The 14,251-nt window shown below is 29.1% G+C and overlaps 2 pseudogenes across 1 annotated transcript; both read left to right on the top strand.

Moving 5' to 3' along the window:
- The window catches only part of LOC149886230 (uncharacterized), a 194,624-nt pseudogene that overhangs the window by 122,050 nt on the left and 58,323 nt on the right, over positions 1-14,251 (top strand).
- Positions 9,300-12,828, top strand: LOC149886237 (uncharacterized; annotated as a pseudogene). The gene is made up of 10 exons (XR_016454606.1): positions 9,300-10,026; positions 10,228-10,356; positions 10,573-10,710; positions 10,832-10,873; positions 10,973-11,010; positions 11,100-11,128; positions 11,506-11,605; positions 11,738-11,927; positions 12,045-12,184; positions 12,519-12,828. The product of XR_016454606.1 is annotated as an uncharacterized LOC149886237 (transcript).

Below are 14,251 nucleotides of genomic sequence, written 5' to 3'. Positions count from 1 at the left end.
ACCTATTTATGGAGATATACGGCTGGCTTGATAGTTCAGTAGCGCTGCATTGGATCCTTAATGACAATTGTTAATGGAAACAGTGCATATTAAATCGTGTCATAGAAATCAATAAACGAAGTTGGATTATCTAGCGCCACTGTCCAATTAATCAGAACCCAGCTGATACTGGAAGTAGAGGAATTAAAAATGGAAAAATTCCACAAATATGGTTCAACGGTCCAGCATGGCTTGCCAAAAAGAATAAGCGGCCACCCGATATAGCTCATACACAAATAAATGAAGTAATGAAAGAAGTTAGTCCAACAAAAATTCATGACCTTGCGATAGTCGAGAGGTTTAACTACTTCGATGAACTTAAGAGTAAGCATCAACTACCAAAAATTAAAAAAATAATGACAGGGATCTTAAGAATCATTATCAATCTCAAAAGTAAAAGAAAATGTCGAGGTGTGCTATCAGCTACTGAAATGAACAACGCAATGCGAAAGCTGATCAAAATTGTTCAATACGAATTTGAAAAATCCAAACAATATAAAGATATTTCAGCAAGATAAAGATTACATAGAAATCACGATGGGCTTTTAGTTTGCATGGATCGTATACAAGGTGAGCACCCAATATTTTTACCTCGCAAGCATCCCTTTACAAACTTTGTAATTAAAAGAGCACATGCACAGACTCACCATGGGATGGTTGGTCTGACAATATCCAAGTTACTTGAGCATTACAGGACAGGTACCTTAGGTAGCCAACTCAAAACAATTATATATACGATTGCAAATGGTGTAAAAGATTCAGGTGCAGACCACTATTCACTCCATTAACAGCTGATTTGCCAAAGTATCAAACTAAAAGCAAATACCCCTTTGAAAATATTGGTTTGGGTTTCGCTGGCCCAATCGAATATAAAGTAAGCAAAGAGTGTTACAAGAAATCATACATTGTTCTTTATACTCGTGCAACTTCAAGACCAATCCATTTGAATCTACTAAAAACAATGGAAAATGAAGACTTTCGTCGAAGTATAAAAGAACTGATTGCAAGAAGGGGCACACCTGCACTCATAATAAACGACAATGCTAAAACATTTGTAAGTACTGCATGGTGGATCCGATGATTGCAGAAAGACCCGCTGATAAACGTTTACTTAGGTGAGATAAACATAAAATGGAAGTTCCATTTAGCAAGAAGCCCATGGTGGGAGTTTTCTTTGAAAGAATGGTAGGTTTGGTAAAAAAATCATTACACAAAGCAACTGAAGGGACTCGTCTGACTTTCGAACGACTTAATGAAGTTTTGATTGATGTTGAAAATACGTTGAATAACCGACCATTAGGATATATCGAGAACGATATTCAACTTTCGACATTAACACCAAACATGATTTTACATGGGAAAGGTATTACGATCCTTTCTGAATGCAGAAGATGTCGATAATGAAGATTTCAACAACAAATCGACTACACGAACAACGCGGTATATCACGAAACGCAAGAACTTAGCATGAAAAAGGTGGACAAAGGAGTACTTAAGATCATTACGAGAAAAATAATAGCGCAAAGTGTATAATCAAAAGGACATAGCAGTGGGTGAGATTTTCTTGCTTAAAGGAGAAGAAAAGAATAGAGGTGAGTGAAAAATTGATTTGATAACGAAACTTGTACGCGGAGAAAATAATATAATCCGCGGGGCTAAATTAAGAGCGGGAAATATTCAAGTAGTGGAAAGACCGAGTCAGATGCTTTATCCATTGAAAATATGCCAAGATCCTAATGAGATCGAGGACTTCCTAAATAATTCTATACCTTGCGAAAACTATCAGCAGAGCAAACTAAGACTCTAAAGCAAAGACCTTCATGAATAGCGAAATCAAAGGCTGAGGAACTTATAAAACAACAGCCCTTGATGAACATTTTCATGAGAATTTGTAGATATTCTCTACAAATTGGGGGAGTGTGTCAGAATGATTTGTTAAACCACGCGATGATGTCAAATATTTTTACAGTAGTTAACATATGGTATGAGTTTGGTAATTATTATCTTATTTTTAGTTACGGATAATTATCAGCTATGTCAGATTTAGTATTTATAAGGCTGTTTTCTTAGTAAGAATATATAGTACTGTGATAAGTTTTAGCCCACCATAAGTTTATAATTATTTTTGATATATTCGTAAAAATATGAAAGATTTATGAAGTAAAAAAAAATCTTGTTTATAGACACACATATTGCAAACAAAAATATCTAGAAATAATTTAATGAAATATAATACTAAAATAAAAAACAATATTTCTTATGTCCGCCTTTGCATTGATCACAGAAGCGAATCTCCTAGGAATTGATTTATATAAATTTGTAGTGAAATGTTGTGGAATATTGGCCCACACTCGAAAACACCAATATTCGAAAACATACCTCGACATTTTTGGGGTTATAATCAGCCTTTTGTTTATCCAAATAATCCCAAGCATGTTCAATAATGTTCAAAACTGGACTTTGAGGAGACCAGTTCATTACTTCGAGAACTCCCTCCTCCCACATGCCCTGTAAATATTTTTTGGCCATTCAGAAACAATGTTTGGGATAATTGTCTTGCTGTAGAATCAAATTATTACCAATTAGTCTCATTCCAGATGGTATTGCATGATGTCTTAAACTTTCTATATATTGTTCTCCTGTCAGTTTGCCATTAATTCTGATTAAATCACCTACTCCAGATGATGAAATAGAACATCAAACTTAAACTGAACCTCCCCCATGCTTGATTGTGGGATGTAGACAATCAGGGCAATAAGCCTCTCCAAACCTTCTTCTTACATACTGTCGTCTTCTGCTACCAAACAATTCAAATTTTGGTTTATTTGTGCATAGCTCATGGTTTAACATTTCTTGCATCCAGTTATTATGCTGTTTTGCATATTTCTTTTTTTTTTTCTTTATTTCCACGACGTAGTAAAGGCTTTCAAACTTCAACCCACCCTCTTTACCCAGCTTTTAGCAAATGTCAGCGCATGCAAGATGAGGAAACATTTGCCGCAGTCGCAGCCTGACTGTCTTGGGCAAGTTCACTAGAGGTTTTTTTCCTATTTCGCAGAGACACATTTTTAAAACAATTTTTGTCATATTTTGTAAGCCTTGGAGGTCCTCCAATGCCAGTTTTATCCTGAAGAGATCTTATGTTTTTAAATTTTTTGATAATTTCTCTAATAGCTGTCCTTGAATATTTTGTTTTTTGGATAACTTGTCTTTGAGAATAGCTTTCTTCATGAAGCACGATAACTTTTTTAATTTTCCATTAGTGGATTTTTACTCATTTTATTACTTAAATAACAATAAACATAATAATACATATGTAATAAAAAAAAAAATTTTTAATTAAAATAAGTTTTGCTGGTTGAAAAACAAAAAATAATATTAAACACACATTATCTATGAAATATCTTTGCAAACTGTACTATCATTTTATATTAAGCCTTCATAGCAATAAACAAAAAAAAAAAAAAAATGCAAGAGCAAATTAAAAACAAACGAGCTAATACGAATTTGGTTCAGATCAGCATACAATAAAAATATATGCGTTAGATATCTAAATACAAAAATTGTTATAAAAGATTGATAAATATTGCTTTTGTTTGTTAAAATAGAGTTTAGTATTGTTTGAAGTTAGACATTATTTTATTTAAAAAAATAATCGGAAGCTATTATTCAAATTATGTTAAAAAAACAAGAGTTTTAATAAGTGGGCTAAAATTCATTCACAGTACTGTATATAAACAAGTTACAAAAAAGGCGTTGAGTTGATCTTCCTTTGTCAGTCAAAAACGAAGAAATCGAACACGTTAGAGTAAATTAATGTCACAAACTAACTACGGACAAGGAGAACATTTATGTTTAAAGAAAAAGTACAACCCAGATAACACACTAGCAGCGGCCCGATATCAGACGTTCGCATTTAATCGGCTATAGAAGCAATTTTTATAAATTTTTGATGGGCGGCTGCTCATCGGCAGAACGTAAACAAAAACGTAAAAATGGGAACTTACCATATTATGATGAATAAGCTGATTATACCCGATGAGAATCTGTCCAGAAAAAATGCAACTAAGTTCTTTATGACATGTATAAAATATATTCTATAGTAAGGTATACCAATAAAAGTATACTTGATAGACCCAATCAAATAAGAAAACAGTAACCATATTATTAAAATAAATACTTGTAACTATATAATACTTTATTATAGGTTGTTTGTTGTATAAAGTATTGTATGTTTATAGGATTATTATTACTTATATTTTTGTCATTTATATATTACTTTTTAAAACTGTAGACATGCCAAACAATCTTTATAATATAAACTTAAAGTAAAAATAAATAAAATTTAAATACAAAAGCTTTATTGTATTATTTAAGCGATCGCTACCTTTGAAAGGAATTTTGTGATATTAATTCTTCGTTAAATGAAGTAAATACAAAAGTGTTGTAAAAGCACACACACACATTCAAACAAAATACCTAAAAATAGCTTTAGTTGATATATATGGATGTATGTGTGTATGTATATTTATATATATATATATATATATATATATATATATATATATATATATATATATATATATATATATATATATATATATATATATATATATATGTATATCAAGTTGTGCTATTTTTAGATATTTTGTATTATACATTTTTTGCTTCAGTTGTTGCAGGTTTTGAACGCTTTGCATCCCTAGAAGAATAAACAAAAATAACACCTCAAATATAAAAAATAATAATTTTATCGAAGCTTTATAATTATTGCTTAAAAAAATCCTCTGCATTTATCCCAGGCAACTTTTTTTTGGTTTTCTCTCGCCTTTTACAACCTCCACCTCTATCAGATGAAACACTCAGCCACGTTTTTATAGCTAACTCAATTTAATCGCTTTTGGTTTCCTTTGTCATGGGATTTGCACGCACAGAATTTGTATAATATATAAATATACTCTAAACCCTTTGAGTTTACAAAGCAGTCAATATATACAATATCAATATTAACTTCATTTTAAAAAATACTAAAAAGATGAATAACCTATCACAAATCAGCATATGAAATTATATATGCCATTGCTTTTACCAAGGAAACTTTTCACTTTCATTTATTCTATTACTTTTTATATCAATACTGCTTAAGACACAAACTGCAGCCAAAAGACCATGAATAGATTCGAAAAAATTTAACCCTAAATTTAACAAATTTTGTGAAAGTGGAAACTTTTGGGCTCATTACCATGTTGTTATCATTGTATTTTTACAATAGCATTATAAATCTGTGATGTAATGGTTTGTATATCTGAGAAGACCAAAAGTAATTGATGCGAGCACTCTAAAATAAGTTTTGTTGATTCTATGCTTGCACATGAATTTAGATTTTTATTAGTTGATTTTTAATAAGTGTAATTAAAAAAGAACTTAAACACTTGTAAGCATTTTAACGGAACTATTTGATCACAAAATATAAGTTTTGCAAGACAAATGTCACTTGACTACATGAAAACTAAAGTCTTCTTTCACAAAAAAACTCTTTTTCAAACAACAATAAATATTATTATTATTATTATTATTATTATATTTATTATTATTATTATTGTTATTATTATTTTTATTATTATTATTATTATTATTATTATTATTATTATTATTATTATTATTATTATTATTATTATTATTATTATATTTATTATTATTATTATTATTATTATTATTATTATTATTATTATTATTATTATTATTATCATTACTATTATTACTATACTATTGCTATTATTATTATTATTATTATTATTGTTATTATAACTATTATTATAATTATTTTTATTTTTATTATTATTGTTATTATTGTTATTCTTATTATTCTTCTTCTTATTATTATTATCATTATTATTATTATTATTATTATTATTATTATTATTATTATTATTATTATTATTATTATTATTATTATTATTATTATTATTATTATTATTATTATTATTATTATTATTATTATTATTATTATTATTATTATTATTATTATTATTATTATTATTATTATTATTATTATTATTATTATTATTATTATTATTATTATTATTACTATTATTACTATAATATTGTTATTATTATTATTATTATTGTTGTTATTTTAATTATTATTATATTTATTATTATCATTATTATTATTTTTATTACTATTATTATTAATATCACTATTAATTGTGTAAATTACAACTTATTTAAATAGTCACATACCACAATTTAAATGGTCATTTAATTCATTTAAAATGAAACAAAGAAACCTTAAACTTTTAATGTCTATATATGGTTATTATTTACATTTTTTTAGAGCTTGTTAATAAAATGAAAAAGCTCTAACAAAAATATTTCTAACAATGCCAACCTTGCCTTCAATTTAAAAGCAATTATCTCGTTAAACTGTTGACATAACAGTTTTTCTTTGTGATACTGTTTATATTGCAGACAATGTCGTAGTGAAACTGTATACGCATTTTACTTAACTTATTACTAGAATGCTCTCAATGAGCAGGTTTGATAACATCATGATTTTCAAATATTCTTTTGCTAATCTGAGCACAAGGTGACTGAGGCTTTTGTACTAACTTTTTTAATTGACTAAGGTAACTTTTGTATTTGAAAGACGAACAATTATGAAGAGGACCAAGTTTTTTTGCATCATCCACAATGTGCAGCAATAAGTTAATATTATACACTAACTGATATTTACCAGAGAGTTCACCAAAAGTTTGTATAAAATACCTAAGCAATTGACCTGCATAGTCAGCAATGTTTTTAAGTAACGATGAACACAGCAGTATTCTAACAGCAACAGACAAGTCTAAAGAATTATTATAATATTGAGGAGACAAAAATCTTTCAAAACAACACGCCCAATGTAAACTAGAACTGACCGCAGCTCTGTTGCTTTCCATTGTTTAAATTCTGATAATGAACGAGGTTTTCGTGAACATTCTCTAAAAACACACTGTCGCATTGTTCTCAGCTTTTCTGAGATCACTGTTATCATACTTTGCGATAATTTACATGATGATGGCACATCTATCCTTAAACTAATTAGCCGCCGTAAAACTCCTAAACAGATGAAATGCATGTAGTCTAAAGGAAACCAACTAACCATTTTGTAACCTAGCTGTGTGAAAGGAGATACTGAAGTGAGATGGATTAAATCTTCTTGATGCTAGAAGCTCTCATCAATTTCTTAAAGCACCAACTAGTTGAAGCAAATTTATTTTATCATTTTACTCCCCTTTGTGAGTGCAAAGCTCACAGTTCCCTCTATAGAAAAAAACCGCAATGCATTAGGTCTTTGTATTCACGGAAAATAAACAAGTTAGAGTAAAATCTTTTTAAAATAAACAGTCAAGTACTTTAATTAAAAAGACTTTTCAAAATGATTTCAATTGATACAATATCTTGTGATGACCTAAAAACTCATGCTATTACATGTTGAGTCAACAACTACAACCAAATACCGCGGTTGCATAACTTGTTGTGTTTCATTATGAAACAATTCGTTTAAAAACAATCTTTATTTAGTAGGAAAAACTTTGTTCCCTCTAATTCTCATCGGGTTTGTTCAGTCCAATTTACACGAGGGAAAAAAAGTTACATGAACAACTGTCTATCTTAACTGCCGAACAAGTTAAAGACAACATAAAAAAACCAAGAATAACAGTAAACAGTTCTATTGGATACAAAAAAAACTTGTTTCAGATAAATAAAAAGTTTGTGAAAAAAATATAAAACATAGTCCAAACTCTAAATATATTTTCTTGCATAAACTCTTGACCAAAAACAAAAACTACTTGACCAAAATAAACTTGCATAAATTTAGTTTATTTTGGTCAAGTAGTTTTTTCCCCTTGCTCTTGAAGAACTTTAATACTCTCAATAAAAACATCTTTTTCAGTATAAACTTTTTCAGTACAAAATCTAGTTCTACAATCTCTAATAATGCCATGACACCTTGACATTTATAAAAATTAACACGGTTTTGTCTAAGCTTTATTTTGCCATCAACAACAGCAAGAAAAAATGTTTTATCTAGGCAAGCTTTAGCTATAGTTAAATCTTTTTTTCAATAAGGACATTTGATTTCAATAGCCCTTATTTTTTCATTTACTTATACAATTTCATTAGTGCTTGTACCGAGCCAAGGCCATTTAGGGTTAATATAAATCCGCATCTCATTACTGATACATTTTTTATATTTTCATACCTTTTTATTGCCTTGTTTTCATTTATTTTACCCCAATTACAAGCTTTGTTGCAAAAGTTGATTTTATTGTTTTTCAAAATTCTATTCAAAATAGAGGCAGGAAATATACTTTTTTGTTTATTAGTAACAAAACTAAAGTTTGAAGATGTCAAGTGTTTCTTTCTTTCTTCAAGTCATAAACTTGTAGATTGTGATAAAGTAGCTCTTTCCAAAGTCTTTATTTTCTCTTTTGATAGAACTAAATATTTTGAAAAAAAAGTTCATTGACTTTCACCAAATTCCAATGAGTAACTGAATTCTACTTCAAGTTGATTAATTATGGTATTAAGAAGATTAAATATAATATCAGAATTTAAATCGAGTTCTTTTACTTTTAGCTGATATTCAGATAATGATGTTTCATAGTAGGATGTTGAATGATAATTGTTTCCTTTTAAAAGATTTGCAAATGCTATTCCTTCTCCCAGATTATATAAAATATCAGACAGATTTTTAATTTTTTCATCGCTTAGATTATGTGCAAAAACTAGGGTTGCACAAAAGTTTCTATTTCCTGATACAAAAGGACGCTTTCATGAGTAGTTTAGATCTTTTTCTAAATCACTCTTTTCAAAGGAACTTTAGAAAGCTTAATTGGTTCTGAGTATTTTCCTTCAGCAGGAACCTGCCATTGCTGTAACACTTCCGTGCTTGTTCAATCGAATGGTACAGATTTTAAATTTAATTGCTTATATTCATTCAATTGAAATAATACTGCAGCAACATGATTGCAACATCCTCTCGTACTAGCTTTAAAATTACATTTAGCATACAAAATAGCTCCTTCTTTTTAACAAAAATGAACATAAATAAGGTAGAGATTTTTTTTTTCATTGAAGCTGAAACGTTAGCTCTTATAAGAAAAGACTTTATTTCAATGTTGACATTAGGTTTAACAACTAAATTTTTAACAAAGTTCTCCTTAAATAGCTGATACCCAGAGATTTTATGCTTTGAAGCACCTCCCCGCCTTAAAATGACTTAAGGGCCCCTTAAGGGTCCCTTCGTGGTTCAGGGTAATCTAAGGGCGAATTTTCTCAAACAATTTTTTATCAAAACTAAAAAATATTAGCTTACATTTCTTTTCAGCACAAAATTAGTATATTTTTGATGATTTTTTAAAATCAGGGTGTGTTTAGGGCAGATCCTAATAAGGGGTGGCTTAGGGCTAAACTCGGGATAGCCCGAAATCGGCTCTAATTTTCTGGAATTTTAAAACTCGGAAAAAAACGATTTAACAGAACAATTTTGAACCATTCAGAAAGAAACTCCGTAAAGCGTATATTGACGTTGTTTCCTTAAAAAATTGTAAATATAGTTTGAGTGGCTTTTTTTATGATAGTAATTAAGATATTTTTACGGATTTTTATAAGTATAAGTTGTATGCAAAACTTAAGTAGAGAAGAGTTTTTTAGTATAAGAGGAAATGTAGAATTGAACCGTTGTGTTCGCTACGAGAAAGCTACATGGTTAGAAAATAAATTTGCTTCAAACATTTTTGTCCATTCATATAGCTTCTAAGTATTGATAGACATTAATCATGATGATCAATTTTTATTTAAACTATTTTTAATGAGTTATTTAATATAATAAAGATATAATCCTATAATAGCAACAAAATATTTGTTGTATAATTTAAAAATGGCTTCAAGAACTGAAAGAAGAAAACGTCGTAATCAACTTTGTCTCAAGATGAAAAGGTAATACAGCAATATAAATAGGTAGCTAATAATCTTGATAATTTAAAAATATCAAAGTAATGTTATAAAGTAATTATAGTACATTGTTGCTTTTATCTCATCCTATTTATAGACTGTCAGACAAATATCTGACTGCCTTTTTTTATCTAAACTTTTGTAACTTTTTTTAAAAATATTTTTGGTCAAATATATTTATTTTAGGAGAATCTTCCAATTATCTGACGCATGGTAAGCCTGTTGTAGAGGAGGATAACTTTGATAGAAGTGTGCCTACTATTTTTGATGGTGTGACTGGATTATATGTATAAATGGAGCACAAAAGCAATGAATGTAAATTAGGATTTCCTTTGTTTAATCTAAATTATTAATTTTAATACTCACCAAACACATGCTACAAAAACTAATACTCACCAAACACATGCTACAAAAAAGATTGCTGTCAGTTTTTTTACTAAGAGTAATTAGTCAAACTAATTGAACAAACTCATACACCGCTGTACCTTACAGTGCTAAAAAGCCTATTTTTAAAAAAATTGTTTTTTTCAGGTAAAGTTTCATTAAGAGAAAGTCATGAAAGTAAAGAAGAATCCAAGTGTCATTTTTTATCTCTTCATATAAAGCTGTTATTTCTGTTTGAGTTTGAGTGAAAACAAAATTTGAATGTCTCAATCTCCATTCCCACATGTAAGTTATTAACATTATCAAATTTCTTTAATGTGATTTTAATCATGCATAAATGTATGTTATCAGTTGCTAAATGTCATTGTTAAAGTAAATATCATTTAATAATATGATTTTTATTTAGTTCTAGCCTGATTGCATAAGTACATCTCTTAATTTATCTGATGTAAGTAAAAGTTACTTTTCTGCTGTTTATCGTGATGAGATGATTTATTTGTTCTTATATGAAAGTGTTTTGTTGCTACGCTTTTTTTTTTTTTTAAAGGTTTTCAGTTTTCAACTACCTGTATTGCCCAGCCAATTGTAAGTTCTTGAAAATTGGGATCTAGTTACATATTTAAGGTACACAAAAGTTTGATTGTGTTTTTTAATTTTTTAATGATTTCATATAGGTTTCAAGCATTCCATGGTCAGATATACAGTCAATTGTATGCTGTAAACTATTTATTGTTCATGTATAGGTTTTCTCTTAATCTTTACAGCATTTATAGTAATACTATTTATATCCTGGTATATAAGGCCACCATGCTCTAATACCCTAGGATATAAATAATAATGAGATTTGATATGAATCTCAAGGTCCACATGTAGGAGTACATATGGCCCAAGGAATACATGTAAAATATGTATTGGTGTACATATCCATTTTATTAAATTAAATTAGAAATATATTTTTATGTCAGTCAAGTATTAGTTTTATAATGGTACAAAACTGCTTTAGACTTTATTTTTCAAAGGGTAATTATAAATTACTAAAGTTATATAAACTATTGAAAAAAATATTTGTTGTGACTTTAGTTAAGCCTCCATGATTCTTCTGATTCAAGTTTACTGCGTATACATGGTAGTATGCTTGGGGTTTGCAGCTGACTTAAAGTTGAACCATTTAGTGCACAAGGTTTGAATGTTTTGTATTACTAGGGGTATGAAATTATTCTATAAAATGTTTTGGCATATGAAATGAATGGCAGTAGTATAATATTTTAAGTATAAATATGTAGTATATTGTTTATTGTGGTTATCATAACAGGACAGTTTCTTATGAATATGTTCATTCTTCGTGAACTGAATATAAGTTGACCAATCTTGAGCAAAGACAGGGAAGATTGGAGGCATGTGTTGCTAGTGATCTTGTTGATCAGAATGTCTGTCATACAAAATTTCCTATCTTTACTTCTCTGCAGCAATATTCTGAGATTGAAAAGCACCCAAATAATATGGTAAGTTTTTATCAATTTCTGATTATGTAAGAATAGCCATGATGTGTTGCTCTTGACAAGGGAACATAGTGTGAATGATGGTGTAATATATTTAAGTTGTTAACTGATCTTTTTTAGTTAGCATTGATGAAGAGTGAAGGAGGGTTGACTGTCTATGAACAATTTCAAACAAATTGCTGGCCCATGACTTACAGCAAAAGATCAATAGGCTTGGAACACATGGGAAGCTGAAGTTTTTGATAGCCTGGAAAATCAGCGTAAGAAAATCAGTGTAATCTACATCTACTGTGAACAGTTGTACAAATATGAATCTGTTTGACCATGAGTCAACAGTTTGACTCGTGGTGTTTGACTTAACACAGTAAAATAAAGTAAAACTTTTAATATCTTTTTACATGCAGATATAATTTATATTGTCAATGCGGCTATATCAAACAATACAATCTCTAATACATGTGAATCTCTAATACATGTGAATCCATATATTTAGGCATAACTATAGTAATTGGTTATATAATTATAGATTTAAATGACTATTTATTTACATATTTTTTCTCTTTTTTTTATAAGTATTTATTTAAATGTTTATAGTTTCAACTGTCCACATTTTCCCTGGCACCACGTCTAAAAAGAAAGAACTGAAAGTGGCACGATTTTTTAATAACGCCAGGATCGCTCTGGTGGTCGTCTGCAGCCCTGTAAGAAAAAGGCACTTGAAGTTTTGATTGAGGAAGAGAGTAAAGTTGACGACTATGAAGGAAATAATGACGACAGTGAAAACGAAGACGACAGTGAAAACAAAGATCCTCGACAAAAAAAGCAAAAGACTTAGAAAACACTTTTATAAATAAAGATATGTAATGATGATTTATATAAATATCATTAAATAAACTGTGTTAAACTATTGAATATTACTAGTTTAAAAAAACAACCACGCTTTACTACTCATACAGGATGAGTAGTAAAGCGTGGTTTTTTTTTTGGCCGCTTTAGGGCTAGCCCTTAAGGGACCCTGAAATTTGGCGCGGACATTTTCATAAGGGTCCCTTAAGGGTTTGCCCTTAAGGGACCCTGAAGTTTTTTTAAGGCGGGTCTAGCTCCGAAATCAGTCGAACTATATTCTGAAATTAAGTATTAGTGTATTTTTTCTAGGCTTATATTTGGTTGTAAGGAAAGACAGCTTATTTTTTCTTGTACAACTTATTCAGCATCTATTTGATTAAACTGATTAGATATTTCTCGAAATACTGGTTGAGTAGCGATTGAAATATTTTTAAAAAAACATGGATCAATATCAATAGCATTTGAATCATGTTCCAAACTTTATTCATAGCTTTCAACTTTGTTTATTCCTGACATGATAATATGTTTTGATAATTTGTTTATTTTCGTTGAATACAAAGACCAAAACACACTGCAATTTTTTTCTATAGAGGGAACGGTCCATAAGATTAATTGCGCATTTTTATACATTTGATGAATGATCTTTCAGGTGCATCAATAACTACTGCTCCTAAGACAACTTTATGCTGCTTTGAATTGTTACTAAAAAAGCCACATTGCTCTAAACTTTTCATCTCATGTATGAAATAATTTAGATAATCACTAAGATAGTTTGGATTACGAGAACTACAAAATAATGCTTTAAAAAAGACATTGCTTCTTTCAAGTTCTACAATCGAACCAAGAATTGGCCAGAAAGAAATGTTTGAGCTATTAAATAAAGGAATACTATCATTATTTATATCAATTGTAAGCTGTGTAATATCAGGTAAAAATGAAAATTTATTTAGAAGCAAAGATAACCACTTTTTTAATCCTAGATAAAAATATTCACCAATAGCTACAAAAGCAGTAACAATCTTTCGATAAGTACTAAGAAGTGCTCTAGCATCTTTCGGCAAATCTAATTTTGATTTTTGCAAAATCTGAAGCAAACTATTTACAGTATTATGAGATATGTTAAATGCATTTAAAAACTTAAATGTTGTTCAGCGACTCGGATTCATTGCGTGATGCTTCTTTCACAATACTTATTATTTCAGCGGCTATTTTTTAACGTTTTGTTCAAATATTCCCCAATTGCAAAAATAATTTTATCATAAATTAAAAAAAAAAACAGATTAGCACTAAAAAGTATTAAAGTATCACTTTGCTTTCTCGCAGCGAACACAACTTTTCAGCTTTACATTTTCTCTTCTGCTAAAAAACTCCCCTCTACAAAAAATTCTTCAACTTATGCTTTAGAAATCAACTCAAATATGTCCATTAAAGTACCTTTCAAACATATTTGTGAGACTTTAAGGAAACTGCGCAATATCCAC

Source organism: Hydra viridissima, unplaced genomic scaffold (genome assembly GCF_058129835.1).
Source record: "Hydra viridissima isolate aposymbiotic clone 2 unplaced genomic scaffold, HvirCarnegie_v1 scaffold_7, whole genome shotgun sequence".
NCBI lineage: Eukaryota > Metazoa > Cnidaria > Hydrozoa > Anthoathecata > Hydridae > Hydra > Hydra viridissima.
Note: the sequence above shows the minus strand (reverse complement) of the source record. Positions and strands in the feature narration are given on the sequence as shown.